General features: G+C 53.0%; 1 protein-coding gene across 9 annotated transcripts in view; it reads right to left on the bottom strand.

Moving 5' to 3' along the window:
• Positions 1-11,258, bottom strand: part of Apba2 (amyloid beta precursor protein binding family A member 2) — a 232,175-nt gene extending 220,917 nt beyond the window's left edge. For 6 of the 9 annotated variants that reach the window (XM_052761565.1, XM_052761562.1, XM_052761564.1 and 3 more), the window contains exon 1: positions 10,717-10,832. The gene's annotated coding sequence lies outside the window, so the exon portion shown is untranslated. Of the gene's footprint in view, positions 1-10,716; positions 10,833-11,144 lie in introns of those variants that run through there. The other 3 variants (XM_052761566.1, XM_052761563.1, XM_052761559.1) reach the window with 1 other exon arrangement.
• Between the last annotated feature and the right edge of the window lie 551 nt (positions 11,259-11,809).

Here is an 11,809-nt window from a genome sequence, read left to right on the forward strand (position 1 = left end):
GCCATGACCTCTACAGCAGACTCCTGGAGACACTCCATGGTCCCTTGCATCATCCAGTTTCTGGCATTCCTTAAGTTGTAGCTGCATCGGAGGGATCTCTGACTCCATCCATGGGCATGCTGCCTTTTTCTTTCTGCGGCCAGCCTCCTTCTGACTCTCCTATAAGGACGCTTAGAGTGGTATTCAGGATCTACTCGGAGAATCCAGGATGTTCTCATCTACAATCCTTAATCAGTTTGTAGGCAACTGAAGGCAACATCCATAGGGATTAGGGTGTGAACATGTTTGGGGCCCTCGTACACACTTCACATTTGCTGGGACTGAGATTGCTTGGGAAGCTGAACAAGGGAATTTAACTTTAGCTGATACTATGAGGTGCCTCCCTCGGGCAGCTGTGAGGATTTATACCTAATCAGTATCTAGAATTCCAGTTCTTGACCAGCATATCATTGCCTGCGTTTGATCAGAGCTAACCTGGTGGATGTGGGGTACATTACAGCTATGATTCCCTTTGCTGATAGCTGGACAGAGTCCAGAACCTTTTTGTCTGTAAATTCTACTGTGTGTGTGTGTGTGTGCGCGCGCATGTGTGTGTGCAAGCACATACGTGTGCATAAGCACGCACACATAACATCCTCTATCACTTCCCCTATGTGGTTGTCTGCCTTTTTTCTTGTAGATTATTACAGTACATCGTTGGATTTCAAGTATTTGTTAAAATATATTCCACTAAAGATGTGAGTGAAAAAGAAAAAAAAAAAATCAAGGTGCCAAGGCCTGGGATGTAAGGTCCAAGCAATCACTTAGCACTAACTCTAGAAAATAAATACCTATAGTGAACTCCAGATCTCCATCAGTTTGGATGGCTTCCAGTAAGGAATAGAAATGACAGCACACTGGTTGTTGTGGGGAACAGGGTGAACAGGACAAAAGTCAGCCTCCACATAAACCTGGAAATCAAAGCTAATCTCGCCCAGGTAAGGGAAGGCCACTGGAAGACTAAGTTCCGCTTGCATTTCCCAGACATGTGTGACTTCTGTGGGTCTTCCCCGGTTCCACGGGCATGGCTGACCGAGTCAGAACAGCAGAGGCCCATATCCAGAACCGAGTGTTGGTTCCTGCTGCAGTTACCCCCATGTGGGCACAGCAAGGTGGTAATGTCAGTAAAACAGTTCTACTGCAGCCTGTAAGACGTTAACTACACCATGCTGTGAAAGAAGGTGGACTGGAGACTCAGTCGATGTGAACTGCAGTGTAAAGCCTGAGTGTCAGATAAAAGACATTGAGATGGCGGAAGGGTCTACACACAGGGTGCCCCCACCACGGCCAAGGGCAGCTTCCCTTTCAAGCTGTGATTTCCAACCACCAGCAGGCCACTCCCAGCTATGGCACCTGGGAGTAAAAGAGGTCATGAAGGGTGGCAGGGGTACCATGAGCCTCATGAGAGAGAACAGGGTCCTATACTTCCACCCTGAGCCACAGGATAAAACAGGCTGCCTGTATTTCCAAAGACGGGCACCTCTGCTGATACCTGGCATGCTGGAGGGAGAGCTGTTTCTGACCCATCAGCCCCAAGAGAATAACGGCTGCTTCATCTATCAGAAAATGAAGGGGAAGGGGGAGCGAAAGCTGTAGCCCTCGGGTCTCTGGGCTAAAAAGGAGGCACTCAAACTTATCTTCTCACTGCCTGTCATGTTGTTGAGGCTGGGAATTCAGCTCCCACCCAACAGAGGGGCTCAGGATATCTGACGATAACCACAGCCCTGCCCTGCCATGCCCTGCCCGGCCCCGCCCTGCCCCAAGCCTGTGGCACGGCCAGCCCAGAAGCAGCAGCAGCCAGAAAGCTACTGGGAGCCCAGGAAATAGTGACCTGTGTCCCAGAGAGGCCAAGGCTGGCTGTGTGCAGACAAAGAGAGGCTCAGCTGATACGTCCCACTGCAAGTCTGTCCCGAGAGCCACCTCCTCTTAGCAGACAACTGGAAATGTATTTCCCAGGGCCTGGGCCCTGCCTAGAGTAAGTCAAGCAAAGCTGAACAGGTTAACTCTGCGTGAGCAAATTAATAATGTGATGTATGGTTTGTCATACGCCTTGTCGTGTCTGTAGAAGAGCAGGGGCAATTTAATCTAGCAAGCCTATAAATCTCTAAAGGGTGAAATTAAACATCCGTGCTCGTGCTTGTGAGGCTGGGACTCGGCAGCCATGGCCTCCCACAGAGCACCCTGGGGAGGGAGAGGGCTCCTGCCCAACCCTCTCCTTTATCCTCAAAAAAATCCCTCTTGGTAACCTCAACATGGCCCCATACCCCTACATGACCCCTATTCTTCCCTGTGAGCCTCTGTGTGTCACCTGTGGATGTGACCATCATAAGGCCTCTCATGGTCATTTACCCATGATCCTACTCTCAGGCCTAGGAGCATGGTTCCAGAAAGCCCACTATAGCTTGCTCAGTAAACTGTACTATGATCATTCCATCTGCTTTACCCCCCAATCCCTCGGGACCACTCAAGGCAGCCCCAGACCTACCAGTCAGGACCCATAAACATTGTGCACCCATGTGGGCCCTGACCTACACAAACTATATAATCCTAATGCCAGAACACTAGTCCCTCCCTGGGCCCTGATTTCCCCGCGAAGGATGGCCCTTCTGCTCTAAAACGGCAAGTTTGGCCCCTTCTCTAGAATGGGGTCTGGGAACACTCCCACCAGACCTGGCATTCCCACACCTCCTAGTATGTGCTTCCCAGGGAAGAGTTTGAACCTAAAACTAGGACTGAGCTCTGGTACCATGAAACACTCTCTCTTCAGCAACCTCACCCCAGACCAACCCATCCCGTGCCAACTTCACCTGGCTCTAAATAGGGAACAGGAAAGACAGACTCAGCAAGCACTCAGCAAATGTCCATTGGATGATAGATGGGGGGGTGGAGGGATGGATGGATGATGGATGGATGGATGGATGGGTGGGTGGGTGGATGGGTGGGTGGGTGGGTGGATGGATGGATGGATGGATGGATGGGTGGGTGGGTGGGTGGATGGATGGATGGATGGATGGATGGATGGATGGATGGATGGATGGGTGGGTGGGTGGGTGGATGGATGGATGGATGGATGGATGGATGGGTGGGTGGGTGGATGGATGGATGGATGGATGGATGGAGCCCTCAGCAAAGGGACTTAGAGGCAACTAAAGTAAAGCATTTGACTCCTCAACTGACTCCTCAATTTGAGCATTGACAAGTCCCTGTATATCCAGTCAGTGAATGATAATGGCTAGGTCAGGGGCTACCTTTTAAATGCCCAGAAATCTCCCTATCTCTCCCTTCCTTTACTAAATTAATACCGCATAAGATGGGTAAAACAAATAACAGGGACTAAAGGCATGGTTCCACAAAACATGGGGCAGGAAACATTGCCAGCCCAGGCCCTCTCAAAACAGCCCTCCACATGGGATCAAGGTAGGCTGGGGGGACACTGCCCTGGAGAACAGCAACTCAAGTGTAGCAGCCCCCACTATGGCAGCTGATTAAGCAAAGGTCTGGCTGTGATCAAGAAGAAAATCCATACTTGATAAAAATGGAATTAATTTCAAAGCTAAAATCTGCTAATTCCCAAGAGTAAATCAAGACTGGCAGTTTCCAACCCAAAACATCACAAAGACGGGGCCCCAGAACCAATGGCAGCCCCCCTCCCCCTGACACACACACAAGCTGCAATGCCCTGGCACTCAAAGAACAAAAATGTTCCCAGGGGAATCTTTACCACAAAGTGAGGCATCTAGCAGGGATGTGGGTTAAGAAAACTGACCATACTCAGTGCCATTCCCTGGAGAAACAGACGCCAAGACAGACTCACTCCTGCCTCTGGGGCTCAAGATCTACTCAGGACCAACAGCCAGAATCAGCCCACCCATCCGTCAATCAAACAGCAGCTATCACGGCCACCAGTCAGAACCAGAACCAGCTATGGGGTGCAAGGTGGCACCAGTTATCAGAGACATGGCAGGTAGGTTAGAGATAACACACATATGTACACACTCCTGTTCATGCACACCCGACCTATGACCACACTGACTGGGAAATGTGTGCCTACATCCAGAGTGCACACAGGTGCACATACCTGAGCATGCACACCCGACCTATGGCCATACTGACTGAGGAATGTGTGCATACATCCAGAGTGCACACAGGTGCACACACTTGTACATTCACACCCGACCTATGACCATACTGACTGAGGAATGTGTGATACATCCAGATTGCACACATGTGCCCACACCTGTACATGCACACCCGACCTATGACCACACTGACTGAGGAATGTGTGATACATCCAGATTGCACACATGTGCCCACACCTGTACATGCACACCCGACCTACGACCACACTGACTGAGGAATGTGTGATACATCCAGATTGCACACATGTGCCCACACCTGTACATGCACACCCGACCTATGACCACACTGACTGAGGAATGTGTGCATACATCCAGATTCTACTTCTTCCTCATCGTCACTCTCTGGCCAGTGAGGACAGTGGTGCAGGTGTATGTGTCTGCCCGTCTCAGGACAAGCCTGGTCACACTGGAGCAAAGACAGCCTGCAGCTGCTGGAGGCTAAGCCCAAGTTCCTGAGTTTCCGACTCCTCACACATGTCTCACTCTGCTCCACCCTACCCATGACAGCTGTCAGCAGCTCTGGATAATATGGACAGATGTTCCAGCACATGGCTCACTCACTACACCAAAAGACCTAAAAACATAAGCTGTGTTTTATGTGAACAATGCACAAACTTGCTGTCAGAGAGACCTGAGAAATCCATCATCCCTAAATGCATGCACTCACTCAATTGATGGTTCTCCTGTTTGGGAAACAATGGATTCCTCAAGAAAACTGCTAATCAAACCAACTGGGGAAAACCATAAACTATATATATATTTTTAAATTAACAATGCACGCAACAGTTCAGAGTCATTTATATTTAGTGCTCCCTTGCTGGGAATCAATTTCAGGAATATAAAACCAAACAAATGAAACAAAAATAAAGCATATGCACACATAAACACACATATATATATGTACTCACATCAACTGGGAATTCTAAAGGCCGGCATCACTCTCCCAGCTGCCATTTACTAATTTGGGTTTGTGCAGAAGTGGCTGAATGCTTCCAGACCAAGCACATCTCTCTCCCACTGATTCTAGAGACCAGAAATGCTAAGAACCCACGTCCACTTCAAGTGGAACGTGGAAAACACCCAGGGCCCCAGCAATGGCAGCTGTTCTGAATGGCCCCCAGCCCTCTTCCTAATCCCTGTGGCACTTGACTCCCCAGCCATCAAGCAACAGATTGTCCAAGCACACACTGCAAACTAACCCTGTGTGCAATGGGGGTGGAGGATCCTGAGTGTCGGGCTCACGCAGTTTATAAATACATACCCCAGGAAATGATCCCCCAAAAAACACCTGGAGGGAGATGTGCCTACACTCCCCCCAACCAAGCCCTCAGGCCAATCCGGGCTTCCTGGTCCTCAGCCTGTCCCCTGCAGAGTAAGACAGCACCAGGCACTTCCAGTGAGAAGGAAAAGCATATAAAACAGCAAGCGCAGCGAACCGGAACTCAGCACACAGAGCCATCTCACGTGGACTCACTTCTGCTGGTTTCTCCATCAAACTACCTTCAGATGCTGGAGTCCTTCCGCTTCTAGAAAACACTTCTGGAGTCAGTCAGTGTGGGAATCTCAACCACATACTTTTATCTTTCTTGTTTGATCTTTCAATCACAAAACAACAGATGCACCTGACTTTGGAATGGCACTGCAGGGTTTAGGAAGCCTCTATGCTGGGTTACGTTAGTGGGCTACCACTGAAACTCACCAACCTTACCTCCCAAGCAAAACAGAAAAAGCCCCAGTGGGCCGGAAACCACACCGGCACCCCATGAAGCCATGGCTATCATAACAGAATCTGGCATCAATTCAATACTGGCTTGCATCCATGCCTCAGAACTTCAGACATGGTGAGAAAGGTTCCAAGGCAAACGAGTAGCACACGGCCCCAGGGACAGAGGCACAGCCAGGCTGGAGTCAAGGTCTCGTTGTGCTAGATCCCATCCTCTCGCAGGAAACGGGGGCAGCTCGTGCTACCAGGCCAGAACACGGGCAGGGGAGTTAGGCAAGAGAAGGCTTCCATCAGCAAGAGCTGTCCACAACAGACAGGCAAAAACTGAACACCCTTGAGACACTGGGTCTGACGTGAGGTACGGAACAAGTCTGGAAACATTCAGTGGGGCAGGGAACGTCCAAAAGATGGCTCAAAATGTCAGGGCGTTTGCCACTAAGCAACCTGATTTATATACCCAGGTAGAAAGAAAGACCTTCCCAAGGAGTCCTCTAGCCTCAATATATGTGCATAGGTATGTGTTCCTGCACACACACGTACACACACACACACACACACACACACACACACACACACACACACCAGTGTATTAAAATGTAATGAAGGGTGACGGGGAACAGAATAAAGTATTAGAGAAAAAAGAAAAAGGAAAGAAACATCCAGATGGACGAGAAAGGAACCTCTGGTAGCTGGGCCTGCCTGATTGAATACAATCTAAGCCAGTAAAAATTCAAAAGGCCCTTCAGTGGGAAACCAGAAGGCCCATTCTATGGGCTGAATCAGCCTCACCCCCGCAGCCCCTTCTGATCTCCACAAAAAAAGGGGGGGCTTGCACAGTGCAGTACCATGGTTCTGTCCCGCCCGTCACTGACCTCAAGTTTCTGCCCTACGTTTCAGGATCCGAGCATGAAGATGTCTTGGTTCCAGCCCTAGTTATAGGGAGAGGCAAAGATAATGATGCCTCTAGGGTTCAGTCAGTTGTCATTCATGCCAGGATAGCACTGAGGATCTACTGTGTGCAAGGCACAATTCTAGATGCTAGGGATACAGAAGTGAACAGTCTTTACATTTAAGTGTAAGAGACAGACAATAAACAATGAGCAGTGTGTGTGTGTGTGTGTGCGTGTGTGTGCGTGTGTGTGTGTGTGTGTGTGTGTGTGTATGAGAGAGAGAGAGAGAGAGAGAGAGAGAGAGAGAGAGAGAGAGAGAGAGAGAGAGAGAGAGGAGAGAGACTGGGTGTTAAGAAGAAACACAAAGCTGCATTAACCATGGAGAAGGGATGCCAATGTATGGAGGGCGGTCAGGGAGCTGGTATATGAACAGACAATGGAATAAATAATGGAGCAAGCCAGGCAGGCGTCTGAGGGAGCCAGAAAGCTGATGCAAATGCCTAGAGGCATGAGCAAGCCCAACAACTTGAGGTCAAGGGATAAGAGAGGAAATCATTAGCTGAAACCATCAAGGATGGACACTGTGACTTGGCCCCAGGTGGTAGACTGTGACAGGGTGGGTGATAAAAACAAAGGCAAATTAGGTACGGGCTGTCTGCCGGGAGCCTGGGCAGCCTCGAGGGATCCCACTTAGGGAGAGAGAACTATGGAAATCAGGTCAAGAATGTAGGTATGGAGTAGGCAATGGGGGGTCACTAACTACTTAGGAAAGTGAGACAGACTAGCATTGCCCCATCTGACCAAGGGCCAGTCTCAAAGCCCAACCCTAGGAAATGCCAGGGCCAGCACAGAAAGATAGCCAGGGCCAGTAAGCCATCTCAGTGAGTAGAGGCACAGGCTACCAAACCCGATGAGCTGAGTTCAATCCCCAGAGCCCGTATGGCAGGAGGAGAGAATCAACCCCCATAGGTTGTTGTCCTCTGACCTGTTAGTGTGCACACACACACACACACACACACACACACACACACACACACGAACTGTTAAAAAAAAAAGGGGGGGGGCAAGTCAACCTGCACAGATGGGGTTACCCAACGGCAGTACACCCAATCGGTGAAGTTTCCCAGAGCCTGACAGTATGACCTTGAGGGTGCTGCCCTCCTTGGGCTCCCTTGAAGGTCTGGACAGGGACAGAGTGAGGACCAGCTGCAGGAGAGGCGAGAAGCCAGTGCCCATGATGCTGACTCAGCCTGTGCCAGCAGGCTGCTTGGAGACTCCTGCTGGCCCTGGCCCAGCTGGTGGGGGAGGCATAGGAGAGGAGGAGTGGAGGAGAGATCCCCTCTCAGAGCTGTCACCCAATCATCCTCCAAGGGCATGAGGAAGCACCCTTCTGGCCCCTGCCCCGTGGGCCATCACCTCAAGGGTCACCTATGTCAGGAATGCCTACCTGCCAGGCAGTAACCACAGCACTCCCCACCAGTGACTTACATGTCTCTCATCCTCCTGGCCACCAGCAAGACAAGGAAGGGGGAACAGGAAAAGAGGGCACACGGCCCAGGCTGTCACCAGACCCAGGGCACAGATTGCAGGGCAGGGTATGCAGGTGTGTGCCATTTGCTCTGGAGGGGCCTCCAGGCCCGCGAGGGCTGTGTGTAACCTCCACACCCGTATGTTCCTAGGATCGAAAGAACACTGTGGTGTCTTTGGAGACCCTCACCTGTTGAGCCACATATTCAGAGCAGAGATGACAGAAGACTGTGGGGGATACGTTGAGGGCTAGAGGATTCCTCTGTGTCCAGGTACTACCGCATTCTGCCCCTCCAACAGGCCTCCGTGACCACTGCCCAACCTCTAACAAAGCCCTGGTTGATGCCAACTTCACTATCAAATGTGTTTTTCCTCTGAGTTCCTCAGTTTTGTCTAGGAAAAGTCAAGGTGTTTTAGCGCTCCCTCTCAGCCTCCAGGGGTGTGATTGGTGTCTTTTACAATTATCTTTTATTTTTATCTAGCATTTCTTAGCTCAGTTGGCAAATTGGATATTTATGCACCTCCATTTCACAAACCATCCCCACCAATTATTACTGTGAAACTAATATTTTATTCAATAATTTTTTTTTAAAAAAAAACCCCATAGGGGTGTACTTCAGAACTATTGTAGGGATAGTGATGCAAACTAGTTAACAAGCTACCACTTAGGCCTGGGGTTGCCTCCCGAGGGCAAGAGGAAGACAACCAAACGCTAATGGTCCTCGATGGCAGCTCCTTCCAGCAAGAAACGACTCTGGCTCACACCTACTCACAGACCAACTGCTTCAATGGAGTCCAGCACCCTAGACATGGAAACGCAGCAGTGGGGTGAAGCTGCCTGCTCCCTAACACCACAGAGATGAGAAGAGCCTGGGGGTGGCCCACTGCTACACCCAGCTCAGAGACTTCCCCAAGGGTAAGCATACTAGGGTTGGTGGTGTTGATGGGAGGGCTGTTGGAACCTCCAGCTCACAGCCGGCTCCAGTTATCTACTACTGCCTTCCACATTGCTCAGAGTCCCTGCGGATTCCAAGTCTGCATCACCCCCTCCCTCTGTCCTAGAGTTCCGAAGCTCAGGAGACCCTCTGCAGCCCGCTATGACCACTCAGCAATCAGAGTGCAGGACAACGTGGTTCAGTCACTCTGGCCTGAGTCCCCGGTCTCCAGGCTGTTGCTGACCAGGAAAACCTCTGCCTCGCCTCACTGGAGGGACCCTGACCCAAAGGAAGACTGCCCATTGGCTCTTGGCACCTGCAGATCTGTACTTCAGAAAAAGTTGTTCCTTCGGACCCTTAAAGCTTGCAGGTCTTTGTTTCTGAAACCACTGTCCTTTCTCAAAGGGTAAGCAATACCCATAAGGGGGGTCATGGGGCTTGAGAGACCAGGGGCGAACCAGCTCAGGGAAGAAAGATTGAGAACAATATGCCAAGTTTAAGAACTTCACCCTGCACAAGGCGAGGGTGAAATGGATACATTTAAATTCGGATTTAAGTCTGGCCTCTGTCAAGTTCCATACAAATAGATATCAAAGAATTAAAAGTCTTCCGAAAGTAAAGTCTAAGACTAGCAGGCTCCGTCTAAGGCACCTTATAGCCGGGGCAGGCCCTTGCACAGCTCCATTGATACCTACTTCTATCCCTGCTGGACTCAGGGGAAGTTCACCCACGGCTTTGGCATATAAAGGCCTGCTGCCCATACTGCCCAGTGTAAAAACAAGGCTCAGAGAACCTGGGATCAATGTTCGCCTTCATCCTCTATGTCCAAGTCCCCTTGCCAAGCTCTGCCTGCCAACAGGAAGTAGCCAGGCCGAGGGGCATGTCCCCACCGCACCCCCAGAGAATACCGGGCGTGGAATTTTTAACTGAGTTTCTCCCCTCGGGCCTCATTATAAAGGGAAAAGGGGGGTGGGGTACAGATCAATGATCAGTTGCCTGGGAACGGAGTTGCCGCCCAACATTGGGACTTAGTATCAGTACCAAGCAGCTCCCCCCCGCCCCCCCCCCCCCGAACGGACTAGCGGCCGGACCAGTAAAAGGAGACCCAAGCAAGTGCCCAGTTCCTCTGACTGCGCCTGGTAGCCCCTCGCCGAGGCACAGCCAGCCCCTGATGACCGAGCCCCCAGCTGGTCCCTGCCGCGCCCGGCCGCTGGTCAGTGACGGGGAGGGTCCGGCGGGTCCGGGGAGAGAAAGGGGCGCTGGTCCGCAGCACCCCGAGGTCCCAGCGGTGGCTCGCCCTGTCGATGATGCCCCTCTGCCAGTCCAGAGCCCTACAGGGTCCGAAAGGGAGCGCTGGGACTACAGCATCCGAGCCTCCCACTGCGCCCCGGCCCCCCCACTACGCCGAACCGGGTATCCCAGGCTACCGCCGCGGCCACTCGGGCGCCCCGGGCCCCGCTTACCTGCTGCCGCGATGCGCCGCCACCCCCGACTGGGTCGGCGAGGCCGAGAGCGGGGCGCCGCCGCAGCTCTTTGTGAGCCCGCGCCGAGCCGCACACCGAGACTGCTAATGAGCCCGGGAAGCTGGATAGCGGCGGGCGCGCCCCGGACGCCGCGCACGGCACGCAGGGCCGCCTCTGCCGGGTGCACGCGGCGCGGCCCGGGAGCACCCGCACCCACACCGCCCTCGCCGCCGCCACACCGGCCGCCCCCCTACTCCCCCCGCGCCCGGCCACCCCGGGACGGCAACGCTTTCCGGAGAGACCCTAGGGATTCAAGGGATTCAAGACCGCGCGGGCACGCAGAGCGCAGACAAAGATGCTCCGGCGCCGAGCGCGGCGCCTCCGGGCGCGGCGCGGGGGACAGCGGCGGGGCCGGCAGACGAGCCCACCTGGGACCTGGGTCCTCGGGACACGGGCTGGGGCCGGCTCCACGAGTCGCGGTGGAGCCCTAGGGAGCACACGGATTCCTGAGAGTGCGCTGGGAGCCGCCGGTTGGGGAGCCTTAGAAGTCTGGTCCCTGGCGGGCCGAACAGGTGAAGGCGATGCTGCCGGTGCCCGCACCCTGCCCCTGACGCCGCGCTGCCCCCTGGCGGGCTTCGCAGAGCGTACGGCGCTGAGGGGCTGCGGCGACCGCGCCCTGCTCTGCCGGCTCCGGCTCTGTGCGGAGCCTCGGCCGGAATCCCTTGAGTCCCTAGAGGATCATAACCTCAGAAAGCCTTTCTTGAGGGGAGAAGCCTCGTCCTTCTTCCCCCACCATCGATCCCCAGGCCTTCTCACCGGGTCCCTGGTGACCACCGACTCTCTGGTACCTGTGTTGTCTAGGCTGTCCAGAATGGAGAGGCCCCCTAACCTCCAATACTCCCACAGAGAACCAGCTACCAGCCCCTCCGTGTAAGCAAGCCTCTTGAAGCCCTTGAAGGTTGGGTAGATGCTGGTGTCACCTTTGACCTTTTACTCCGTCCTGTGCACTTGTGGCAACCCGCAGGTCTAAGGCATACAGGGTGCCCTGTTTAAGGGACAGGAGCTCCCCTATCTCACTTGAGACCCCAACGCT

Source organism: Peromyscus californicus, unplaced genomic scaffold, assembly GCF_007827085.1.
Source record: "Peromyscus californicus insignis strain IS unplaced genomic scaffold, ASM782708v3 Scaffold_4__1_contigs__length_199733344, whole genome shotgun sequence".
NCBI lineage: Eukaryota > Metazoa > Chordata > Mammalia > Rodentia > Cricetidae > Peromyscus > Peromyscus californicus.